Source organism: Dromiciops gliroides, chromosome 2, assembly GCF_019393635.1.
Source record: "Dromiciops gliroides isolate mDroGli1 chromosome 2, mDroGli1.pri, whole genome shotgun sequence".
Lineage (NCBI taxonomy): Eukaryota > Metazoa > Chordata > Mammalia > Microbiotheria > Microbiotheriidae > Dromiciops > Dromiciops gliroides.
Window position 1 is genome coordinate 89255317 of NC_057862.1, and position 26069 is coordinate 89281385.

Sequence of the window (26069 nt, forward strand, 5' to 3'; positions counted from 1 at the left end):
TTTTTCCCTGGGTTTACCAGTATCGTGCCCTCATCTATTTTCACAACTGATTTAGTAAGTCATACTCCAAGATCACAGACTTGATCGTTATCATCACTTTATACAATTCTTGCCCTTGTTTCCATTGTGATGGCTCTGTAAGTGCTGTAAATGGCAGGCAGGTGCCCTGCTCTTGAAATGGAATGTAAAGTTAGGCTGATTTTGTTAAGGCAAAACAACCTTGCTAAATTGTCCTTTTGTTCTTTAATCTGAAAATGGCCAGGTATTACTAATGAAAATTTCCTCTTCCAGGTAAGTGTTGTTAAATGAGTTCAGACTCTTCTCTGAGCCTCAGTTTCTTCATCTGTGAAAGGACCATAAAGGAAAGGATCCAAACAGTTCATGACTTCCTAATCAGTCCAAAGACACTAAATACAGAGTGACAGATTTGTATGTATTAAAAACAATAAAAAAAGACCAATTAATGTAAAGTAAACAATTAACCAGGATACAAAATTAGGTGATTCATTTTCTAACTGAAAGAAAATTTAGGGACTTTCCAAGTTGGGAAGGGGAGAGTGAACAGGTGTACTTTCCTGAAATCAGAAAAAGTGGTGTCCCATTCTCCACAAGTATCTGTAAACAATCAAATGAACATGGAAACAGTAACTGATTGACCAGTATGGTGCTAGTTTTCAGATAAGACATATGGGTTGCTTGAGATGTATAATTGTGAGAAAACTCCTTAATCTATCAGTCTTCAGATCTCACTGGGTTTCTGGTCAGCATAACCTAGCTTGGGTAAGGGTCTCTAAGCTACAAGGAGAGGTGATCCAGCTTCCTAGCCATGTAGGGCTAGGTTTGAACAGTGTGATAAAGTTTTCTCCCAATTCTCAAAATTGAAGAGTATTTTCAGAAAACAGAAATTAGACTAGATCCATAATTAAATAGAAAGCAAACCTAGCTAGATCCAGAATTGAATCACAAGATGGAGGTAGTCTTCACACAAGGTACCTTCCAGCTCTAATACTTTGTATTTCTAAGATAGACCCTTAGGGAAGCACATTAACCTTTTTCCCTTGCTCAGAAAGATATATATTTACAACCAGTCTACTAGACTCTTTTTAGTATTTTTGTGACATAAACACAAATGTAGGATTTGTCTTATGATATATATTTTTTAGCTTTTTCAAAGGGATATTTATTTAGGACAGAGGTACAAACATGTTCTTGTAATTCCTGAGTTGAGCGGGGGGTGGAAGTGGACAGAATATCTGCAATATCAAGACTTTTCCGCATAGCATTCACCCCACCAATATAACTTCTTAATATAGCCAGGCCAGTAGGTAGATGAATCTGCATCAGTGGCTTTAATTTTTAGCTTGATGTAGGTTAAAAAAAATTACTTACATTTATATAGGGCTTTAAGGTTTGAAAAAGCAGTTTTATTACAACAACACTCTGAGGTGTCTAGCACAAGTAGTGTTACCCCAGTTTTATGGAGGAAGTAACTGAGGCCCTAAGAAGTTAAATGATTTGGATATTGTCACACACACATAGAGGGGTGAGGGGAGAATCAAATCCATATATACCTAGTTTGAGGTCTGGTACTCAATTCACTGCACTATGCTGCTTCTCACAATTACAAAGAGGCTGATTAGTATAGTGGAGAAAAGCAGTAGAGACGCAGGTTCAAGTCCAGATCTTGCCACTTAACAGTAAGTGACAAAATTACTTTTTACTTAATGTGGTCTTCAGCAGAATAACTTAGCAAAGGCCCAGGGTCGCTTGAAAAACCTCGATTTCCTAGATTTTAACATTGAGATGAGACCAGTTCTACCTAAATCATAGGGTTGCTAAGAGCAAAGTGTTCCTGAAAGAACTACAAAAAACATGTGTTATTATCATTACAACTAAATGTATTTTGGAAAGAGTTCAGGACTTGTCTCAAGTGGTAAAATATTGCTAACGCTGATCTAGGTTATATCCACTTCACAAAATCATGGAATCACGGATTCTCTGAGTTGTAAACAACCTTAGAGACTACTTAATTCAACATTTACCTGAACAGGAAGCCCTTCTATAATCTCTCTGGTTTTGTTATATGCTCAATTCATTGATTCCTCCCCAACCCTTTTATTAGAATGTTATGCCCTAGCACTCATACAACTTTTATAAAAGTGTCTTGCTCAGCTAAGAAATATGCATATTCCTTTCTATTCGTAATCATTAATAGCCAGAGATATATCATCTATTATTTTTTAAAATATTCTATTTGAATCCTAAATATCTTTCTTTTAATCTTTTTGGGGGATTGGGTTTTCCAGATCAGAAAGGGACACACTGGGGCAACTAGGTGGTGCAGTGGATAGAACACTAGCCCTGGATTCAGGAGGACCTGAGTTCAAATCCAGCCTCAGACACTTGACACTTATTAGCTGTGTGACTCTGGGCAAGTCACTTAACCCTCATTGCCCAGCAAAACAAACAAATTAAAAAACCCCAATATATTGCTAGATTTTGCTTTCTAACCCTTGATGCTACCTTCCTCCTTTTTACAGGTAAGTTTGTACCATTCACATTCAGTGTTATAAGTGATAATTTTGTATTTCTCTCCATCATAATTTCTTATAATTTTTTCTCCTTTCCTCATGTTCCTACTCTTTACAAAGAAGGAAGTAGATAAAGAAAAGGAATATAATTGACTACCAATATTTAACTTTGCCTCTCAAAATGTCAGTTCCTACTCCTCTGCCCATCTTCTCTTGACCCAACCCAAATCTCAATTTCTAATTTTTATACTTAAAAAAAATTCTGGGGCAGCTAGGTGGCACAGTGGATAGAGCACCGGCCCTGGATTCAGGAGAACCTGAGTTCAAATCTGGCCTCAGACACTTAACACTTACTAGCTGTGTGACCCTGGGCAAGTCATTTAACTCCAATTGCCCCACAAAAAAACAAAACAAAACAAAACAAAAAAATTCTTACCTTTATGATAGACCCTATAAAATTAAATTTTGTCTTATATGAAATTATTGCTTCTCAGACTCTACTCTCCTTTTTTTCTCTGTACCCTTTTCCTGTCCTTGCCTGTTTGCCTGTCAACTATAATGTATTTCTACTACAAATTGTGTATGTGTATGTCTGTGTGCATATGAGTGTGTGTGTGTGTGTGTGTGTGTGTGTGTGTGCGCGCGCGCGTATGTGTTCAACCCTCCTTTTGCTGGGTCATTAAATACCTATTTTTCCCACTCTTTACTCTTCCTGTCATATTTTTGTACTCTTCTCCACACCCCCTTTTTTAAAGACATAATGAATTCCTCTCTTCTTTCTCATTTCTTCCGTAGTATAGCCCCTTTTTATCTCTCCTTTCTTTCTCCTTTTTAGAAGCAGCACAGGAGAACAAAACCACAACTAGCACCTGTATTTGTGTTACTTAACTCCCTCTGTTATCCTTGGCAATAGTGGTATTTTTATGAGGTACTTGTCTCCTTCACCACCAGTTAAAGTGAAAGCACATTAACAGTTAGCTCAATCCAGTTGTTAATATAAATTTGTGCTTTTCTTGATTTCTTTTTATTGTTTTGTTTGCATTTTAAAGTTTCTACTTTGCTCTTGTATTTTCACCAGAGATTTTTGAAAGATTTTTATTTTATTCAAGATCCATTTTTTTTCCTTTTAGGATTGTACTCAATTAAGTACATCAAGTTATTCTTGATTTTAGATCTTTCTCTTTTTCCTTTTGGAATATCACATTGTATGATTTTCTTTCTTTTAGGGTAGTCACTGCTACTTCATATATAATCCTAGAAAGTTCTAAATTTTGGCTATGAAATTCCTTTTGTTTTCAATTTGGTGTTTCTCTCAGCAGATAGTACACAAATTGAAGTTTTTTCAGCTTTGTTGTAAGTCAAGTCTCCCCCCAAAAGGCCAAAAAATCCAGTAGTATATTAAATATTTTGTCACCTATTTTCCATACTGACAGTGCAAATACAAATTTGGTCTAAATATACAGATTGACCACCAACAACGTATAGCTGTTAATCTTCCTCCAAACTAAGAGATTCAAAAGCTTAAGCATCAAACAATACCAAATGTACAAGCTTCATAACCATTTAAATAGGCCTTCACTAATTTTCACTAAGATATATTTGGAATGCTAACTAGCAATGATTTAAATTGAATAATGTGAAGAGAATAATTTTTAAAAAATAAAACATTAGTGGAACAATCCTGAAGACACACTGGAGATACAGCAATGTTGTCAGTTTAAGTTCTTAGGCACTTAAATTTGCTTCAGCAGTTTGATTCTGTATACTAAAATCTGAACATTTTCAAATTCTCTTTAGTCTACCCTAATGCATCAGGGGAAAGTGATTTTAAATGACTTAAAATAAGCTAGGTTTTCTTACCATGTCAGTATCCGTATGAGGCAATAGACAGTGAACCCTTTTTTAAAAAAAAAAAACTGAAATGACTATTGCCTATACCTCAATTGCTCCTTGGATTCTTTTGTTCAATCCTAATTCTTAGGCAGTTATTTTCGTCAGAGGGCTTTTGTACCTCCTTTTCCATTTGACTTTTCTTCTCATGTCTTTCCTGCATCACCCTCATTTTTCTTTGCATTTTTTTCCTCTACCTCTCTAAATTTATCTTCAACGTCCTTTTTGAGCATCTCTATGGCCTGAGACCAATTTGTATTTTTCTTGGAAGCTTTAGATATAGGGGCCCTGATGTTGACATCTTCCTCTGAGGGTGCCCCTTTGTCTTCCTTCTTACTGAAGAAACTGTCTATGGTCCTCACCTTTCTCTGTTGGCTCATCTTGCCTTTCTTTTACTAGACTTTTAGCTCCTTAAAGTGGGGCACTGTTTCCAGGCTGCAGTATCCCAAGCTTAAGAAGTCCCAGGTGGTATGATTTAAGGAGAATCAGGTTCTTCCCTCACCCGGCCTGTTTCCTGGTTCTAGATGACCCCAGACCAACTTGTCAATCAACCAGCTTTGTGTGTTGTGATTGTTAGCTCTGACGAGCCTGTGCCCCTCCCCACCTGGTCCTTGCTACTCGAGCCTACCTCCTGGTTCTCAGCAGGGGTATAAAATCCAAGTTCTGCCTTAGCATCTGCATAGACCCCTGTAGTCTCTCCCCTGCCCAGGGCTCAGCCCACTCACCAGACTGTGGGTGCTTCAGCTGATTCAGAGGCTCTGGGGGTCTCCTTCTCTGGGGAGGACTTCCTGAGACTGGATCTATGTCAGGGTGATTGTGGGATTGGGCTCGACTCCTGTATGAGCACAGCAGCTCCCTCCTTCTGACCTTCTAAGCCGTTTTTAGTTAGAAGATGATTTCAGCACATTCTTCTGTGAGTTTTGCTGCTCCGGGAATTTTCCTATGGCATTATTTGGATGTTTTTTGGAGCGAGCGATTGTGTCATGAGTTCGGGAGCTCACTGCCTTTCCTCTGCCATCTTGGCTCCACCCTGGAAGTCCCCTGCTCCTTGTATTCTTAAATTATCTCCCCTCAATCTATTTTCCAAGTCAGTAATTTTTGGTAATAGATAACATATTTTTCTACTTCGAATGTTTTTTTTTACTTTAATTTGTTTAAAATACCTTGCTTAATATTTCTTATGGTTTCATTAGGTCATTGAGGTCAGTTTGCTCCAGTGTATTTCTCAAAGTCCATTATTTGGATAAGATTTCTCTTTGTCTGTTCTAAGTTATTATTCTTTCAGTGTTTTCCTTCAAAATCATAATTTCACATTTTAAACCTTTCTTCATGTCTTCTAGTGAGTTTTGTAGTTGTTGGCACTAATTTTTTTCTCTGACATTCTGTTTTTAGTTGTTTTGGACTTATTATTTTCTCTTTTGGTTTTACTTTTTGGGCTTCTCTTAACCTATATGTTTCTTCATTATGTTTGGCGTATTCATTTGTTTACTCATATTTTTATCCTTGGTTTTTGAACTGGGATTTTGTGCTCAGACTTATATTCTCTGCTACTTTTGGGTGGATTGGATATGTTTTTTGGTGCTCTCTCTATTGGAAACTGCTATTGCTGCCAATCTGAATGGGGTGGTTGGTACTAATCCCTAATCCTCTACCCTCTGCGTCAGTTCTGGTTTCTATTTTAGTCTCCTGGTAGTTCAGTATAGATACTCACCTCAGCCATTTTCTGTCTCCTTTTCTTCTGGTCCTGTTGCCTTCTGTTTGTCCTTAATTGGAAGTTGTTTCTGTTCCCTGCTATGGTCCTGACAGTCCCTAGGATGATATTATAAATCATAGTGGCTTAAGGCCTCCTGTACAGCCACCTTGGTATTGACACTCAGGCACCAATTTATCTCTGTCTTTCCCTGCATAAGAATCTATAGGGATTGTCTGTATCTTCTGCCTCAGTTTGTCAAGTTAGAGCTGAGATCTGTTCTCAAATTCCCAATTATCAGAGCTTATGCTTGTGATCCCCTTTCTGTTCATATGGCTGAGTGGAATCAGATCTGTTTGTGGAGGCTCTCACTAGCTTTCCTTTACTATTTCCTTTACTGGCCTCCACCAGCATCTAATGTTCTTTTTGTGTATTTCTGCACCAAATGGAGGAGCTCACTTTGGTTTCTATTTGATTTTATTTATAATTGTTGTTTCTGGGAACTTTTCCCAATGGGTGTGTGTGTGTGTGTGTGTGTGTGTGTGTGTGTGTGCAGTATGTGAGAAAGCTGAGATTCTTTATAACCTTTCATGTTATCATCTTAACTTGAAATCAGTTCAGTTAACATGGTGAGGACAGTGCAGTAAGAAGAGTCATGTGAAATTATTCTGGAAAGGTAGACTAAGCCAACTCATGAAAGGCTTTAGATGTTATTTATTATTGTTGTTCAGTCATTTCCATCATGTTTGGGGCTCTTTGAGCCCCATTTGGAGTTTTCTTGGCAAAGATACTGGAGTGGTTTGCCATTTCATTTTCCTGCTCATTTTAAAGATGAGAAAACTGAAGCAAACTGGGTGAAGTGACTTATCCAGGGTCCCACAGCTAGTAAATCTCTGATACCAGATTTCAAATAAGATCTTCCTCACTCCAGGACTAGCACTCTTTTCACTGTGCCACCTAGCTACCCTTTTAGATGTTGGAGTGAATATAATTCTAGAGGCAAGTGAGACCCACCATAGATTTTTGCACAGGGAAGCAATCCAATCTGTGCTTTTAGAAGATGAGTTTGGCTCTGGTTCAAATAATAATAATAATAATAGTTTATGCAATATTCCACAAGAAATGAACCAGTCTGACAAGAAGGTGGAGTCCATAATGTCCAGTATGATTGCAATGGCAGGCTGGATCCCAATTGTGAAAAGCTTTAAGAAGCTAGTTGGAGAGTTTGTATTTTCAATTAAAGGCAATAGGGAGTGACTGAAGGTTTTGAATAGGGGAAGGAACATGGTCAGATTTCATCACTTCAAATGAAAATTATTGTCATAGCCTCCAATTTGAACTTCTCTCCTTTCTGGTCTGTCCTCCAAATAGTTGTCAAATTCATCTTCTAAAAGCACAGATCTAATCATTTCCCTGCTCAAAAATCTTTAGTGTATCTCACTTGCCTTTAGAATCATACACAACCTAATATCTAAAGCCCTTGGTAGATATCACACAAGGAACTTTTGGGCTTGTCGGGTATGGGAGAGGAGCTGTATGTGTTCAAAAATTAAGGTGATTTAAAAATAAAAACATATAAATAAAAATAAGATTTAAAACCATTTAAAAGAAATGCCACCCTACTACTTTGGCTTTTCTGCCCCCACTAGTCCTATCTGATTTATGTCACTGGACATGAGAATCATCCTACCAAGTTTCAGTGATATCTTTCTTTTTGCGCAGGGCAATGAGGGTTAAGTGATTTGCCCAGGGTCACACAGCTAGTAAGTGTCAAATGTCTGAGGCTGGGTTTGAACTCAGGTCCTCCTGAATTCAGGGCCAATGCTTTATCCAATGTGCTATCTATCTGCCCCCTCAGTGATATATTTTAAGTGAAAACACCTTCTTGTGTTAGGATTTTGGTAATCGTGGAGCTTGAGAGTTGGAAGGGACTTTATTTATTGGATAAAGAAACTAGAACCCAGAGTCAGATAATGACTTGCCCTGGGTCATACAGGTATAGAGTAGTGGAGTTCAAAATAGAACCTAGACTTCCTGGCTCAATAAAGCTGTATTAAGCACCTACTATGTGCCAAGCACTGGACTAAGTACTAGAGATACAAAAAGAGACAAAATGCAGTTCCTGCCCTAAGGAGCTCATAAGCTAATGGGAGAGATATCAAGCAAACAAATATGTGCAAACAAATAATATAAAGGATAAATAGGAAATAATCAAGAGAGAGAAGGTCTGAAATTAAGAGGGATTGGGAAAGAAGATGGGATTTTAGTTGGGACTTGAAGGAAGCCAGTAAAGCCAACAGGTGGAAATGAGGAGGGTGAACATTCCATGGGGGACATCCAGAGAATACAGCCTGGACCAAAGAGATGGAATAGAACATCTGGTTTGCTGAACAGCAAAGAGACCAGTGTCACCATTTCAAAGGGTACATGGCAATGAGTAGGTGTAAGAAGCCTAGAAAAGTGGGATAGGGCTAGGTTATGAAGAGCTTTAAATACCAAAAAGAGGATTTTGTATTTAATCTTGAGGTCATAGGGAGCCAATGGACTTTGAATAGGGGGAATGACATGGCCAGATCTATACTTTAGAAATATCACCTTAGTAGCCTAAAGGAGGATAAATTAGAGTAAGGAGAGGCTTGAGGCAGGCTTACTGTTGCCCAGTTCAGGGCTTCTTTTGCTCAACCAGCCTACCTCTAACCTAGGACAGTTTCTGACCATTTCTTCTGAGACATATCAGCATTTAGTTGGGATGTTCCTTTTATCTTCAAAGGAGTCACAATCAGCAACAAGTTTTCAGCAAGGAGAATATTTCTCGACACCAACCGCATATGGTAGCAATACCCTACCATTCCAAAACACCTTTTAAAATTGTCTGAATCCTGTGTAATTACCACATCATTTGGCAAATTGGTATTATAAACAAGTCTCTTAGGAGTAACACGATACCTTCTTTATGTCTCTGCTCCTGAAATGACCACGTGTAGAATTCTGAGACAAACACAAAGCTCTGACTATGTGATTACATCTAATAGAAAGCAGTTACATATAATAAAATAATACTAATAATATATTTGCATGCCATGTTTGGGGACAAAGCCCAAATAAACATACATTCAGAATTGTGCTATCAGAATTCAGCACATTCAGAATTGTGCTATCTAGAATAATTCGAGAATATGATTCATTACTCCTTCCACAGAAATAGAGACGTCTTTAATTCTTGAAGTCCTTAGTAGTTGGGATGGTCTGGTGGAATGAATGCTGGTTCTAGAGTGAGTGCACTTGGATTTAAATCTCATCTTAGGTACCCTTCCTGGACCTCAGTTTCACTCCCACATAAAAGGAGGTCCAGGGAAAGTATCTAAGGGAAAATTTAAACCTGAATTCTTTGACTCTGGAACCAATATTTATTAGATTTGACCATCCCAACTACTAAGAAGTGAGTGAAACACCTTCAGAATTAATGACCCCAGCAGTATCTTCAGACAGATAGTTAGTAGACAAAGCCCTGGGCCTAGAGTCAGAGAAGACCTGAGTTTAAATTTGGCCTCAGACCCTTGCTGGCTTTGTAAACCTGGGCAAGTCACATAACCTCTGCATGCCTCAGTTTCCTCACCTGGGAAATGGGAAAATAATATCATCTACCACCCAGGGTTGTAGTGAGAATCAAATGAGATAATATTTGTAAAGTGCTTGGCTCAGTAAAGTTTAATAAATGCTTTTCCCCTTTATTCCTTCATGTCTTTGTTCCTCCCTTCTTTCCTCCTGGGTGTTCTTGGTGGTAGAGTTGGGAGGACCTGAGTTCAAATCTCATCTCAGACACTTACTAGCTATGGGAAGTTACTTAACCCCAATTGCCTTAAACATCCAGGGCCATGTCTAGTCATCCTGATGTATAGCTTGCCACTGAACCCAGATGGCTCTAGAGGAGAGAATGAGGTTGGTGACCTTGCGCTGCTCTCCCTCACTTAAATCCAACTCAGTGCAAGTCATGACATCACCCAATATCATGGTCCTCTTAGAGAATGAAGGACAAACAACAACAACCTTCTTTCCTTTTTTCCTTCCTCCTTTCCCTCCTTCATTCTTTCCTCATTTCCTTCCTTCCTTCCTTCCTCCCTTCCTTCCTTCTTTCTTTCCTTCCTTCCTTCCTTCCCTTTTTTCTATTGGATTTTTCAGACAAACTCCCACTTGGGGATCGAAGGTCCATAGAAATTATTTTTGGGTACAGATATCAAAAGCCACCTCTTAGAAAGATTATATGTCCTCTTTCTCTCCAGATGAGACTTCTCTTTAAATCTTGTGCTTCTAAGGTACTATGCCCCCATTTTCAGACAATAGCTTTTAAAGAGGTGTGTTAAGACTTTTAAGTCTGGAACTGGGTGAAACATTAAAGACCAGATCTAAGCCAACTGTTTATTTATAGATGAAGAAATTAATACTCAGATTGATTATGTCACTTTACCCAAGGTCATATAAAATGTAAATGGCCAAGGCACAGCCTGAACTCAAGCCTCCTAATTCTCAAATCAGTGTTGTTTTTTTCCCCCATAATACCATTCTTACTTCTTGACCTATTTTTGGTTTTATTCTTTGACCACAACAAATTGTCTATTAATTCTTTGATTTAATTCTAGACCCAAAGAGAGAAGCAACTAAATTTCTGCTAATTGAGCCCTGAACCCTCAGGATGACCATAGTTTACTGAAATGAATCATATTTTTTTGAATGCCAGTTTGATTATGGTTTTCTGTTCCTATTAACAGTGAAGTGAAGTGAAAGATAATTAGGGTTTGAAATATTTATGGGGGGGCAGTGGTGTGCTGATGAATGTTTAATTACTAACTTTAAGGAGGAGGGGAAATGTACATATGATATGCTTTTAAATTTAATCTTCATTTTTGTTTTATCCACCACATTATTATGTTTAACTCTAGATAATCAACAAAATCATAAACCAAACCCTGATTTGCAGTTATTTGATTTGTAAAATTTCACGATGATCATTTAACAATCAGCTCTTATGAGCGGGCATAGACTAGCTTCAGCACACTCCTGCCTGACCCTCCCCCCCATCCAGGATGATTGTAGTTTATTGACACAAATTGCATTTTTCAAATTCTTGTTTATGTTTTTTATGATCTTAACAGTTAAATGGACTGAAAGTGGGTAAGACCATTTGAAATAGCTATTGGGGGTTATTTTGTTTTCAATAATATTTTTACTACTAATATTTTTTTAAAGAAGGGAACTTTTAGGCATTTTTTTTTTAAATCCCACAGACCTTTTTACCAATCATGAAATCCAAATCATAGCCAGTTGTCGAGATGGTCAGTTTTCCATTTCAAAGGAATTTTAAAATTTGAGAGTACAGATTGTCATCATCTTTCCACTGCTGGCTCTCCTAGGCTCCAAAATTAGAGAGTTATTCCTTTCATGTCAATGTTTGCTGAGCACTCAGAATGTATGAGGCTCTGAAAGGACATGGACTTGGCTGTTCTCCCTTCCCAGTGGTCTCACAATTGTAAATTAAATCGGGGAAGAAAAAAAACCCTCCAAAACAATCTGCTCTTTGCTGGAGACATTTAAAATTAGCCCGTGGAAAGTAGAAACAGCACTAACCTTACATTGGCAGCCAACTGAATTAGATGACCTAATGGGCCTTTTCCGTCCTTGGCATCTGATGCCTACACACGTGAAGTATTACTCTCAAGCAACCAAGAGCCAGAGTGGATGTAAAGAGCTCTAACTAGTTTATGCTAATCGCCCCACTAACATGCTGGGTCTTCAAACTCGTCTGATGTTTTGTTTGAACATTTTTGGAAGTGATGTGTATGTGTGAGTCTGTGTATTTTCTTTGAAGCCCCACAGCCCAACGGTTCAAAGACAAACCCTGGCCAATCTTGCTTCTCTAGGTTGTTATTTTGAAATGTCTGCAATCTCAATGTCACTCACCCATCAAGGTTGGAAGGAATAGGCAGCCAAAGATCTGATGGCATTTTTATATGTATATACTTACTTATGCAATTTGAGGGGAGAAGAGGGAGGTGGGAGAAAAGGAGGTGGGGAAGGAGAAGAGGAAAGGCTTTTATGGGAGGGAGTGAATCCAGGAGAGAGGAAAACTGCATGAGCCCAGGATAAAAATAGCACATTTCTGGAGTCACACTTTATCCCCATCTCCCACTAATCCCACTCCCACTGCACTTAATGTTTTCTCCACTGACTTGTATTTGGACCAGTAAGAGCTGAAGCCTGTTGTTTAAGCAACAAGAAATTCGAGGGAACTTGCCTGCCAGGTGGGTTTTTCCAAGCCCTCACAGCACTAAACTTCTCCACATGTGAACAAGTGTTTACAGTTTTAAAGACGTGTTGAGTAATTGCACATGCGAGATATCTTCTCTTGAATGTTCCCAGGATACGAGGAGGCTTTCTGGGAGAACACCCTGGTTGACCATGAAACCTTTTGCCTTCCTTGAGCTTGTGTTGAAGGAGGCACTGGTTTGTGTTGAAATATAATTGGTAGCATTTGTGTCTTTGTGGTCCTTGTTCAGCTACTGAAAGATGCTGCCTTAATCCTCTCTTTACTTACTTGCATGAGGAACAAGACCCATGGAACCCTGTCACCCCACAGTCCAGGCCCAAATAGAAAGGCTCAAACCTTTCATTTTACCAAATCCCTCATTCTTGTTAAAATGGTTCCAAAGCCCTGACTTTTGTTCTCCCATATTCCTTCACTATATCCTTCATGATTTCCTTGTGTTATATGAGGCTCAAAGTCAGAAGACCTAGATTCCAGTCCTGACTGCATTTACTTACTCTATGACCTTGGATAAATCATGCAACTTTCTAGGACCTCCACAAAAAAAGAAGGCAAAAGCCTTTTGAAAATAAAGGTAGAGAAACAGCATGGCATAATTCAGAGAGGGGTATCTTTCGAGTTACAGAATCATAACATCTAGACATTGACCATCTAGTCCAAGCACCCCATTTTACAGATAGGGGAATGAAGTAGCAGAGAGGTTGAGACTTGGTCAAGGTCAAGAGTGAGAGTGAGTGTGTGTGTGTGGGGGGGGTGGATTCTCTAGCACTTTTCATTTGAAGAGCTTTCTTGACTACTCTAGAATGGAGTTGTGTCTGGAAGGGCCAGCCTGCAGATATTGATGACCAGATTTCTAAATGCATGGAGAGCCCGGGCTTCCCTTTGCTGTCAGTGTCTGTCTGTGGAGTATGGACATTACTGTGCCTCTGCCTCATCAAATTGTTGGTTAAATAATGCCTCTAAATGGTAATAACAATAATTCATAATGATGTTAAGTGCTTTACATCTATTATTTCATTTGACCTTTGAAACAACTCTATGAGCTAGATATGATTAATTTTATCATTTTACAGATGAAGAAACTGAGTCTGAGAGAGAATAAGTGACTTTCCCAAGGTCACAGTTGGAAAGTGTTTGAGGCAGGATTTAAACTCAGGTTTTTCTCACTCCAAGCCCAGCGTTCTCTCTGCTATAATACCTGGCTGCTAAATGAATAAAAGCAGTTACCATCACCATCATAACTTCCTCATTACTCCCACCCCACTTAGTACCATTACCATAATACATAGTACTCTAGTGATGCTCACCAGGTCAGCCTGGCTGCTGTGGCCTCATCTGACAGTAGGGCCTGAAGTCATCCTCTAAGGCTCCCAGGGGATGGGAATAAATCAATCAAGGTCAAGAATATATGGTTTAGGGAGCAGCTAGGTGGTGCAGTAGATAGAGTACTGATCCTGGATTCAGGAAGACCTGAGTTCAAATCCGGCTTCAGACATTTGACACTAGCTATGTGACCCTGGGCAAGTCACTTAACCACAATCACCTCACCAAAAAAAAAAAAAAAGAATATATGGTTTAGGTGCGGCTAGGTGGTGCAGTTGATAGAGTACTGACCCTGGATTCAAGAGGACCTGAGTTCAAACCCAGCCTCAGACACTTGACACTTACTAGCTGTATGACCCTGGGCAAGCCACTTAACCCTTATTGCCCAGCCCCCCCCCCCAAAAAAAAAGAATAGATGGTTTGGTAAGATTGCCTCTCATTTAGCAAATATCTTTTGCCTGAATCCTTTCCTCATCCCTTTAATCTCTGCTTTCTTTCTTTCTGTGATTCTCTCCAGTTAATTTTGTGGTATAATCTTTGAACATAGTTTGTACACACAAGACATATGTTGTCTCCTCCATTAGTCTATAAACTCCTCCAAAGGCTGGGACCTTTTAAAGTTTTATTTTAAGTTTTTTGTCTTTTCTTCATGTTCAGAGCTTGACATAGTACCCAACTTATTGTAAGTACTTAACAAATATGTATTGACTTGACTCAGGAGGTTAAGTGACTTGACCAAAGTCACATAGCTAGTTAAGTGTTGGGACCAGGTTTTTTTCTCTGCACCTCAGTTTCCTTGTCTGTAAGATAATTTTTTTTGTTAGATGGGTCCTCTTTTACCCCTGAATCCCTTAAAACAGTGTTGGAATCCAGGTGTCCCCAATACCAGGCACACCACTTAGTATCTATTCTGCCTCATTGCTTCTCAATGAGATAAAGAACAGCAACAAAGAGACCTCCCTTTGCTATCAGGCTTACTTTTACCAACCTGTGTGGACATTGTGGTGATAGCATTTTGACACCAAAGGGACATTGTCAGGAGTTTATCAACAAGAGGAATTTTAAATGATTGTTTCTGTGGCGCAACAATGTTCCTTGTTTGGAAATACGCTGAGCTTATAAATATGTTCCTAGGTTTTCCTGGATCTGAACATATTGTCGAGTCTAGGGATTTATTTAAAATGAACAAATTGTTTTTGTAAATTGTAGCTAAACAAAAGGACTGTTTTTGGAGTGCTAAGTAAAAGAAACATTGTTTATTAGCTCTTGGGGATGTGGGCTGGAAATGGATAGTTTCTTAGGGGTTTCTAGGGGTGAGCACGGTCACCCATCTCTTCGTGACTTGTAAGCATGTAGAAATAATCGCCCGAGCAATACAATGTAACCTCTATCCATCTATTTCCCTATTTTTCCATTCCCACTGCAATTTGCTTCAGCCTTTTTCGTGGTCATATATCAGCTGCTCTTGTTTCATCATTTCCCCTTATTCATTGTTCAATCGTGCTCTGTAGCCAGGAGACATCAAGGGGAGATTCGTTATACTGCATTATCTTGATACAAGAGTTTCTCTTCCAAGGAGCTCCCAGCACTTTGGAGACAAGAGTCTCTTTACCCCACCAAAAAAGAAAAAAATAATCATCAAGCAGGAACGAACGGAGTATGTCAAAGTTCGTAGGATGAAAATAACAGGGAAATGAAAATGTTTCCCAAAATGCTATAAGTTTCTGTGGTCCAGGAAACTAGGTCATGTAGAGGAGGTGTTATTTAAGGACACCAAAACCTTTAAGTGAGTTTCATATACTTATCATTTAGAAATAGAGTCCTCACCTATGGAAGGCAATTCGTATTTTTCTAGGGGCCAAATGACTGCCTTAAACTTTATGTATTCAGCATTTTCTTTTTGGGAAACACAGACCTTCTAGATATCATAGGATTATAGGCTCTCTTTTTTACAAAGAACCTCAGAGGCCAGGTGGCCCAACCTATTCTAGTACAGGAAATTGCTTCCCTCCTCAATATCCCTAATGTGTGGCTGTCTCCTTTGTTTGAAAAAATCTGATGGAGACCCCACTGGTGCACAGTCAATTTGCGGGCAGCTCTAATGGACAAGAAGGTTTGCCTAAAGCTCTCTCTTTGTAATTTTTTTATCTATTGCTATTAATTTTATCCTCTGGGGCCAAGCAGAATAAACAGAATAAATACAATCCCTTTTCTACCTGTCAGTCCTTGAAATACCCAAAAATAATAATCATGCTCAAAATTTAGAACTATGCCCCAAAGGGCTTTAAAACTGTGTATACCCTTTGATGCAACAATACCACTACTAGGTTTAATCCCACGGACATCCCCCAAAAGAGAAAAAGACCTATTTGTACAAAAATATTTATAGTAGCTCTTTTTGTGGTGGCTAAGTATTAGGAATCAAAGGAATGTTCATTAATTGGTGTAATAACTAAACAAGCTGTGGTATATGATGATGATGAAATATTATTGTTCTATAAGAAATGATAAGCAGGATGATTTCAGAAAGTCCCGGAAGGATTTATCTGAACTGATGTATAGGGAAATGAGCAGAACCAAGTGAATGTTGTGAGCAGAGAGACAGCAATATTGTTTGGTGAAGAACTGTGAAAGATTTAACTGTTCTCAATAATACAACAATCCAAGACAATCCCAAAGAACTAATGATAAAGCATACTATCCACCTCCAAAGAAAGAACTGATATTGATTGAACACAGACTGAAGCTTGCTCTTTTTCATTTTTTTCTTTTATTCAAGTTTTCTCATACAAAATGACTAATATAGATAGTAATGTTTCATATAAAAAAAGAAAAAAGAAAAGGCGATTATTAAACATCGTTTCTTAAAGATGAAAAACCCCCACCAATCATGCTCAAGAACAAGATTTTTTTATATAAGGCCTTTCCTATGCTCCCCCTCCCCCTCCAATTGTCAGTGGTCTCTCTTTCCTGAAATTACTTTCAATTGCTTTGTATTTGCTTTATATCTTTTTAGCTGTACACCAAGTACATCCAGCCCATACTCTATACCTATTGTAGAAGTCAGTTTAGTTTAATTTTAAATTGAAAATTCAATTTTATAAATTATACCATTATAAATTTAATTTAAATTTAATCTTTAAAATTTTTAACTACTTTAAAATTGTCCTTTCTCCATTGCTTGAAATAAGAGAGCATGGATTTCATTAACCTCACTCTTTCTCCATTTCCCCCCTCTGCAAATTATGTATTCTAGTACCCAGGAATATGTTTTCTTTATGTTAAATTAGTTTAATCTAAGTGACCCTTAGGTAGCCCTCTCCTCAACCTATCTCTTATGACAAGAAGCCTCAAAGTAAACCTTGTGGGAAAATCTGTGCCTAGAAGATAAGCTGAGCTCTAGGATATTATTCTTTCTCTTTGTGATCACTGATGTATATAAGATTCTTTGATTCATTGGGCAGGGGGAAACTGCCTCATTAAGAAAGCAATTTTCTCTTGTAGCCTAACTGCTTAAGAAAACCATGAGAAAATCATGCCTGCTAAAATAAATAAGTGGTTTCATTACATGACATTGCTGTGGACATGTTCCCCTCAAGTAAAATGTAAGCTCACTGAAGACAAGGACTATTTCATTTTTTGCCTTTGGGTTCCCAGCACCTAGCAAAATACCTTGTATATAGTTGTTGCTTAATAAGTGCTTATTGTGGCAAACTGAAATTAGGTTTCCTCTAATCTTCTCTTCTCTGCATTAATCATCCTCAGTTGCTTGAATTAGTCCTCATGTGGCATGGTCCTGAGGCTTCTTAATATCACCGTGGCTGTTCTCTAAACCCATCTAAAATGTGCCATCCAGAATTGGTGTTCTAACCAGAGCCAGTGAGCCACTTGCTTGGCTCTGGAAATTCATCCTCATGGAAGGCAGCCTAAAATCAGTACAGCTAGAGGCAGATAGGTGGCTCAGTGGATAGGATGCTGGGCCTGGAGGTAGGAAGATCTGAATTCAAATCCAGCCTCAGACACTGTGCGACCCTGGGCAAGTCACTTAACCTCTGTTTGCCTTGTTCTACTCAGGAAGGAAATGGTTAACCACTCCAATACCTTTGCCAAGAAGGCCCCATGGGTGATATGGTCCACCAGGTCACAAACATGACTGAACACTAACAATGAAAATCACTGCAGATAAAATAGGTAGCTGCTGATATGCTTTATTCATCTGGCTTTGGGAGGTATTTTTGGTTTTTAGCACCTCCTTTTAAAATATAAATACCCCCAGGAAGGTGTTAAATATTAGGAACTGATCCATCAAGGATGGGAGGTGGGATTTTTTGACTTTCCAGTATACTAAGCACCAGTTCTACAGGACAGTTAGGAGGAAGTCTTCCTTGATCTCCCTCCATAGTTGTTAGTGTTCTTCCCTCTTAAAATAACTTTGTATTAATTTATACAGATTCTGTATTTACTTAGTTACAGTCTGTTGTATTCCCACCAGTAGAATGTGAGTTTCTTGAGGGCAAGAACAATTTCCTCTTTGTCTTGTCTTTGTAGCTCAGGTATCTTGCACATAGTAGGCAATCGATGATGGCTGAATTAAATTGAAGGCAGCTTGTAGAAGATGTCACATTCTGTCTGCTTGTATACAGCAGGGCTTCTTCAGCTTTTTCCACTCACAACCCCTTTTCACCCAAGAAATTTTTACTTGACCCAGGTATATAGGTATATAACAAAGCTTCTTAACATTTTACTGTTGCCAAATTTTTGTGACCCCCACATTCAGTTATGTGACCCCATGTGGGTTTGCGACCCATTGGTTAAGAAGCTTTGGTATACAGGATATACTTTTGTCCTTAGGAATAGCCAAGTGGGTGAGTGGGTCAAGGAGTATCTGGAGTCAAATTTGGCTTCTCATACTTAATAGTTGTTCAATGACCCTGACTTCTATTTGCTTGGAGTTAATACTTTATTAAACCATAATCTGATGTGTTATGGGGTGGTGAAGAGAGTTCCCACACAAGGAGTGCTACCTAAGCTGATAAAATCCCAAGTACTTACCTTTAGTGTATTCTAATGTTCCTTTGAAAGTCTAGAGCCATTATGGTTATTCTCTCTAGAACATAGTAAATAATCTAAATATTTTCCAGAAGGTAGTGTCAGACCCAGCTTTAACCATGTAGTATTGATTTGTTGTTGCTTCTGCTGATGTTATTTGTCTTTCATTCTCAAAGAGGACCATGATGTCAGGCTAATGTCATAACTTGCAGTGAGATTTGGATTTAAATGAGGGCTGGTCACCAACCTCATTCTCTTCTCCAGAGTCATATAGGTCCAGTGGCAAGATATAGATCAGGATGACTGGAGATGTCCCTGGATGTTTAAGATAATTGGGGTTAAATGACTTGCCCACGGTCACACAGCTAGTAAGTGTCTGAGGTGAGATTTGAACTCAGGTTCTCAGGATTGGTTTAGCATCACTCAGAGGAACATCCCCAGATGGGTCAGGTTGCTTCACAAAGGTGATTGGCAAGCTGGGAATCAGTCTATCAAATGCTTCTCCAAAGGATCAGCTGGCTTCTCTTCCTAAAAATGTTCTGTTTATTACTAAGCAGAAGAGGCCAATTAGGCAAAAATAGAGAATTTAATTAATAATAAATTCTGCACTTGGGATTCAATGATTCTATGACCCTATGGCATGGTGAAAACAAATGGCAGCCGTACCTTTTATGCACCATTTTACTTTGAAATTCCCATGATCCTCAGTCACTGAGCAGACCTTCTAAACTCTGTTATTGGCTGTTAATTTATTTTTTGTCTATAACTATGATTTCACTGGGGTAGAGAATTTAAATAAGGAAATTCCTTCTACCAAAGCAAATTAGCAACTGTTTTGTAATTTGAAATCTGAATGATTGCTTGGGGGTGTTGAGAGGTCAAGAGGCTTATCCAGGTTCCTAAAGGCAATGTCAATCAGAGGTAGGATTTGAACCTGAGTCTTCCTAACTCCCAAATCAGTTCTCTATCTATGACTTTGCACTGCTTCTCTCTGCAGCTTTTTACTACTCCCTGGAGACATGTAAAAGAAAGTATTAGGTCACCAGTCAAAATGACTGACTACCTTTGGGAATTACCTTACTTAACATGGCAAATGAGGAGAGGGGATCTGTTATTTTAGCTTGTCATTTGCCTCCCTCTGATGATACACAAGGAGACAAAAACACCACTCTCTGACCATTGCCCCAACCTAATGAATGAACTCTAAGATGCCTAATATTTTCTTTGAAGTAGCTTGCAGAGGGAAATTGCATCCCTATCAATTTTGGTAAAAAAATGTTTAGTTTGTAAATATCTCACTGTTCCTTGCTATTCAAACAATTTAAAAGGCTAACTGAGGGACAAACATTCACAAGGCAGTAAGACAACCAAGAGATAGCAAAGAACTATTAACACTCACCCATTGTTTAGTTTTCCCTCTATCATGGCAGCTTAAAAAAAGTAAATAAGGTCATTGAGTTCCACTTGTATTATTTATTAAATTTCTCTCTCCTGTCCTGTCTGGCTCCTTCTAAATAGCTTGTCTGGTTCCGATGAGCTTCTGGACTGTATCCAAACTACTTAAGTGCCTTGATTTGACTAAATGAGGGAGTAAATATTTAAAAGGGAACTTTCAATTTCTAGGTTAAAACAATTGTTAGAGATAATATGCTGTAGCATCCCTCTGGGATGACAGAAAACAGAATTGGGGTGGAGGGGATAGAGCAAAGAATTTTCAAAAGAATAAAATTGAAAATATGTTACTTTGGGCAAAGGAAATGCTATTTACTTTTAATTCTCAAAGGTTTTTGAGTAGGCTTATCAATTGAGATCTAAGTGCAACCAAAGCAATCTCTCTATATCTGGATTTGTGTAAGGAAGGGAAGCAAGTGGGAAATGTTGACATAAAGGCAGAGAGTGAGAATGACAATTTGCAACATAAAACCCATTGCCTAAAGCAGAAAGTTCTTAACCATTTTTCTGTCTTCATTGATTGTCTTAGGTTGTAACCCTACCTACAAAAGCAAATTAGTAAAGCAGCTGTATTTCAATTTGTCATTTGCCTCCCTCTGATGATACACAAGAAGGCAAAACCACCACTCTGACCATGGCCCCAACCTAGTGAATGAACTCTAAGATGCCTAACATTTTCTTTGAAGTAGCTTGCAAGGGGAAATTGCATTCCTATCCACTTTGGTAAAAATATTTAGTTTGTAAATCTCTCAGTTCCTTTCTTGACAGTTTGGTGAAGACCTTCCTTTTTTGGCAATCTTGTGAAGGCTGCGAACCCCTTTCTCAGAATAATATTTTTAAAATGAATAATATAAAATAGGTAGCATTATAAAAGAAGGCAATTACACTAAAATATGCTTATTGAGTTTTTAACATAGCAAGTTTATCGACCCCAGATTGAGAACCCTTGACCTAAAGAGTATTGTGGTTTGTTTTTTAAATTTTTTTTTAAAGAGTATTGTTTTTAAAAAAAAAGACATCTCCTAAAGACATAAAAGTCTGGAGTTGTAAGGAGCCTTACTAGTTGACTATAAATTCCCAGATGGCAGGAACAGTTCCATTGTTGTCTATCCTTAGTACCTAATACAGTGATTGGTACAGAGTAGGGGTACTTAGTAAATGCTTATTGATTGATTGGTTGGATGCTGTCCAACATCTTCATTTTACACAAGAAAATGAGGCTAAGAGAGATTATGACTTCCTTAAGGTCATGTAGCTAGTTGGTAAAAGACTCAGAATTAGAACCCTTATCTGTATCCCTCTTTAATACTGCATCCACTGCAATACCCTGTTTCTTGCCATGATGCCAATCCTGTCTCTCCTCCCCCCCCATATAGAAGTGATCGCTCACCTTCTGAGCACCTGTGGCACCTGGGTCCCCTCTTTTTGTCTCTCAACATTCTACCTTGTTTTATAACTATTTGTGTACATCATGTCTCATTCCTCTACTAGACCCTGAGCTCTATTTCATACATCATACAGTACTTAGAACATAGTAGGAGTTCAGTAAGCATTTGTTTTTTAAAGAATAAAGTAATGGATGAATAGACAGGCATTTTTTATTGGCTTCTCTCTATGGACTTTGAGAAAATGGGACTCTCAAAATCCAGAATGATGCAATCCAAGGGAGTGGGAGGAGGAGAAAAGAGGGTAATACTTATAAATAGTCCTCCCACCAATACTAACAAGAAAGCAAAGTTAAAAATAAACAGGACATTCTCCCACAAAGAGTCACTGACAATGCTAATTAGTTTGGAGATACATAAATGAACATCTGGAATGTTATCTACCCTTTTTGGAAGTCATGCAATGTGCAGTTTGGTGTTGTTCACTTTAGCCTTACACAGACAGGGGTTTCTTACTGGGACTGTGAAGATGATGTCGTAAAACATCTGGTTAGTGCACCTTATGGCCAGCTCAATTGGGTGCCCTGCTTTCTATCTCATGCTCTTGAAGCAAGAGGCCTTGAAGCCTTTGCCTCCTTTACAGATATCTGGCAATTACTCTCTTTTTGAAGTGGCTGAGCATTTGGTTGCTTTGGACACTGTGCAGACTTTTAGTCAAGATGGGCCTCAGTCACTATTTATTTTAACATCTTTCTGACTGTGCTTCCAAGTCCTGCTGCAAGAATTCTTCTTCTCTGACTGTAGCATTTTCCCAGTGAGACTGCCCAGACCAAATCCAGGCTTAAAACTGATAACCCTGAGCCCAGAGTGGTCACCACACATCCTGTGTGTCAAAGCATTTTCCAAGACGCTCGAGGTCTGATTTACAAATATTTGTGGATAGGATATTAGAATTGGAAGGGATCTCAAAGATTATAAATACTGGGCTCAGCCTGCAAACTTCCATATTTATCGAAATTTGGCTGCTTGGATTATTGTAAATCTCAAGTTTCATTGTTGATCCATCCAGCCATCCATTCAGCCATCCTTCCATCCATCCAACATATATTTATTGAGTGTATTTCCAATGGTTACAAGAGTAGAGAACACAGTTGAAGAAAAGAACCTATTGATGAAGAACATCAGTGATGAACTCTGTGGGTCCAGGTAGAAGAGATGTTTAAGCTAGATTTACCTGCATACAACATTGATATGTAAATGGTATATAAATAAGCTAGTCAATCTTCAATGTGGTACATGGTACAGTCTACAGAAAAGTGTGGGAGAGAACAGCCAGGTAATGCTCTAGGAAACTTGCAGTTGTAGTTAGCTGTGGGTTCCTTCTCACCTCCCTCTGTTTATTTTATGTGAACATAGATTTTGACCATCTAGGGAAGGCACTTAAGAGTCAATGTTACCTATCTTTGTTTCCCTAAGCATATAGATGTTTCTCACCTGGATAGGTGGTCAGGTCCTCTGCTCCTCTAGAACGCAGATTCTGTATATCCCAGAACCAGTACTTCATACAGAGAATCTGAGCAAGGATGGCCTGTTTCATGAATTAAGTCCTCTTGCTCATGTGTCCAAATCTTTTCCCCATAATTTGTCCCAGAAAAATTCTTCCTAGTTTGTTTTTCACAATACCAGGAAGACCTGACTTTGAAGCTTGCCTCGGACAACTGTTAGCTGTGTGATTCTGGGTATATCACTTAAGCCCTCTAAGCCTCAGTTTCCCCATCTATAAAGTGGGGACCATGACAGCATCTATCTCACAGGGTTCTTTAGGGATTAAATGAGATAATGCACATAAGGCATTTAAAGAGCTATATAATGGTTAGTTATTATTCTAATTGTTTATTTCAGATTTCTAAATATATTAACCTGTTAACTTAATATGTATTTAACTAGTTAGATACTAGTTAGATAATATTCCAAATCTGTCACTTTTAATATCTTGTTGACCCTATTTGAGAAAAATCAGTTCAACTCAAGTCTTCCTGACCCCATCAGATTGTAAGCCCCATGAAGGCAGGTACTATTTTTTCTATCTTTTTGTATCCCCAGAACTTAGAATAGTGCCTGGTACAAAGTAAGCAATAAATGTTTATTGACTGATTGGCTTTAGGCTCAGGGTACTATCCACTGAGATACTTGGCTGCCTCTGAAAAAAAGCAACTGCAGTGGCTCACTCCAGCTGTGTCACCTGGGCCAAAGAATGACATTACTCCATCAAGGAAGGTTGTTCTCTTCAAACTGCCTTACAGGATCTGGGAAACTATTGCCAGCTATAAAACATACCTCTCAAATTAGTCAGATCAGTCATAACAGAATGATTCATCCTTGGGGTGATAGACATTGCAGCTATATAGGGTCCACACCTCTCAGGACAAGAGCTTCTGAAAGACTTCATTTGAAATTGAAAAAGGTCAGCTCCAATACAAAAGGGTTAAGCCCCAAAATTTCAGCTAGGACTTTTCCTTTCTGATAAGGAATGACAATTCACTGGGAGATCCAAATAAAAGGAAGCCATGCATGGGTCACCTCGACTTCCAGGTGTTAAAATGTCCACCAGGAAGAATGAGAAGGGAGCATAGTATTACACTTACTGAGGGTGGGGTGGTGACGAATTTCTGCAGCCCTGGCCTGTCCAATTAAAATATTTGCTATTGGGGCAGCTAGATGGCACAGTGGATAGAGCACCGGCCCTGGATTCAGGAGTACCTGAGTTCAAATCTGGCCTCAGACACTTAACACTTACTAGCTGTGTGACCCTGGGCAAGTCGCTTAACCCCAATTGCCTCACTAAAAAAAAAAAAAAATATTTGCTATTTAAATCAGCCCTGTGGAAATGAATCAGTCTAATATTAATGTAGACAGAATAGTAGGTCAGTTATGCTTCCACAGGAAAGTATAAATGCATCTGGCTAAACCAGTTTACACATCTTTAAAAAGAAGCCATTTCTTCAGAAAGGAAAATATTCAACCTTCTTTTGTGTTCTACCTCCTTCTTCTCTGGTCCCTCCCCCTTCCCCCCACACTCCCATTGCCACCCCAGTCCTACTCTTAAAAAAAACATTGAAAATTCAACTTTTGATCAACATACACATTTTGTTATTACACTTGCAACGACAAACAAAATTTGCTGGCATCAGAAATCTTGTGGTAGGTAAGCCAGACCACCCATATGTACATGTTCTAAAGCCCTGTTTGGAAAAACCTCTTTATTTCAGCCAAAAGTGTGACTGAGTTTCTTCAAACTTGGCTCTTCCATTAGCTAGAGAAACAGAGAAGCTTTTTGTTCAGTGTGAGCTTAAAACCATGTGCCCAAAATGTCTTTTCCTAACGGGCTTCAAAATTCCAAGTTATATTTTGTCTCCTTTTCTCTCAGGGATTGAGAACATTGAGCACATGTGTGATCTAGGGCATTTGTATTGTTTTCCTTAGACTCAGAAGAATGTACTCTGCAGCCAGCTACCTACTGGCCCATTTCAAGCAGGTCCCATTGCATGGAATGCTGTTTTTCACGAGGCCTGTTTATTTAGGCCTCCTTGTGCACTTTTCTCATATGTGGAGTTTAACTACTTTGGGTTATGCATATGCTGAATTAACTAACTCCCCAATCCTATTTCAGGAGGCAGAGTACTAGAAACAAAAGCTGTAATAACCTTTCCTATCAGTTAACCTGGACAGAGGCACTGCTATTTAGAAGCCAGTGATTAAATTGTTGCTGAGACAAAAACATTGATATGTATTTCTGAACTCCACATCCCCTCCCCTGTTGAGTCCCCTGCCTGGAAAAATTCAGGTCATTGTCATTATTAAGGAAGGGAGAAGAGTGTTTTTTAAAAGGGTCACTTTAAAAATATGACAATTTAAGAAAGGCTCCAGTGAATTGGATGGATTCCCTGTGGAGGTCCAGGAAAAAAAAAGACAAATATCTCAGGTTTAAAGCCAGAATAGACCCAACATGTTACAAGTTCAACCTCTTTGTTTTCTAGATAAGAAAATGAGGTATAGAAAAGTCAAATGACTTGCCCAAGGTCTCACAGATAGTAAGCTACAAAGCCAGAGAAGTGACACAACCAGGAGGAGAAGGGGTGAGGCATGAAGATGATTTGGAGGAAGGAGTAAACAGTAAAAAAATTTGTTAGGAGGTTATTGCAATAGTCAAGGTCAGTGGTACAGACAGATACATACATACACATATACATATATGTGTGCAAATATACAAACATACATATATTCTGGTATAATGGATACATTCTGTCCCTTCCCAAAAATTTAATAAACTTTTACCCAATTTAGTTTATTTTTATTTATTTTTTTTTTAGTAAGGCAATTAGGGTTAAGTGACTTGCCCAGGGTCACACAGCTAGTAAGTGTTAAGTGTC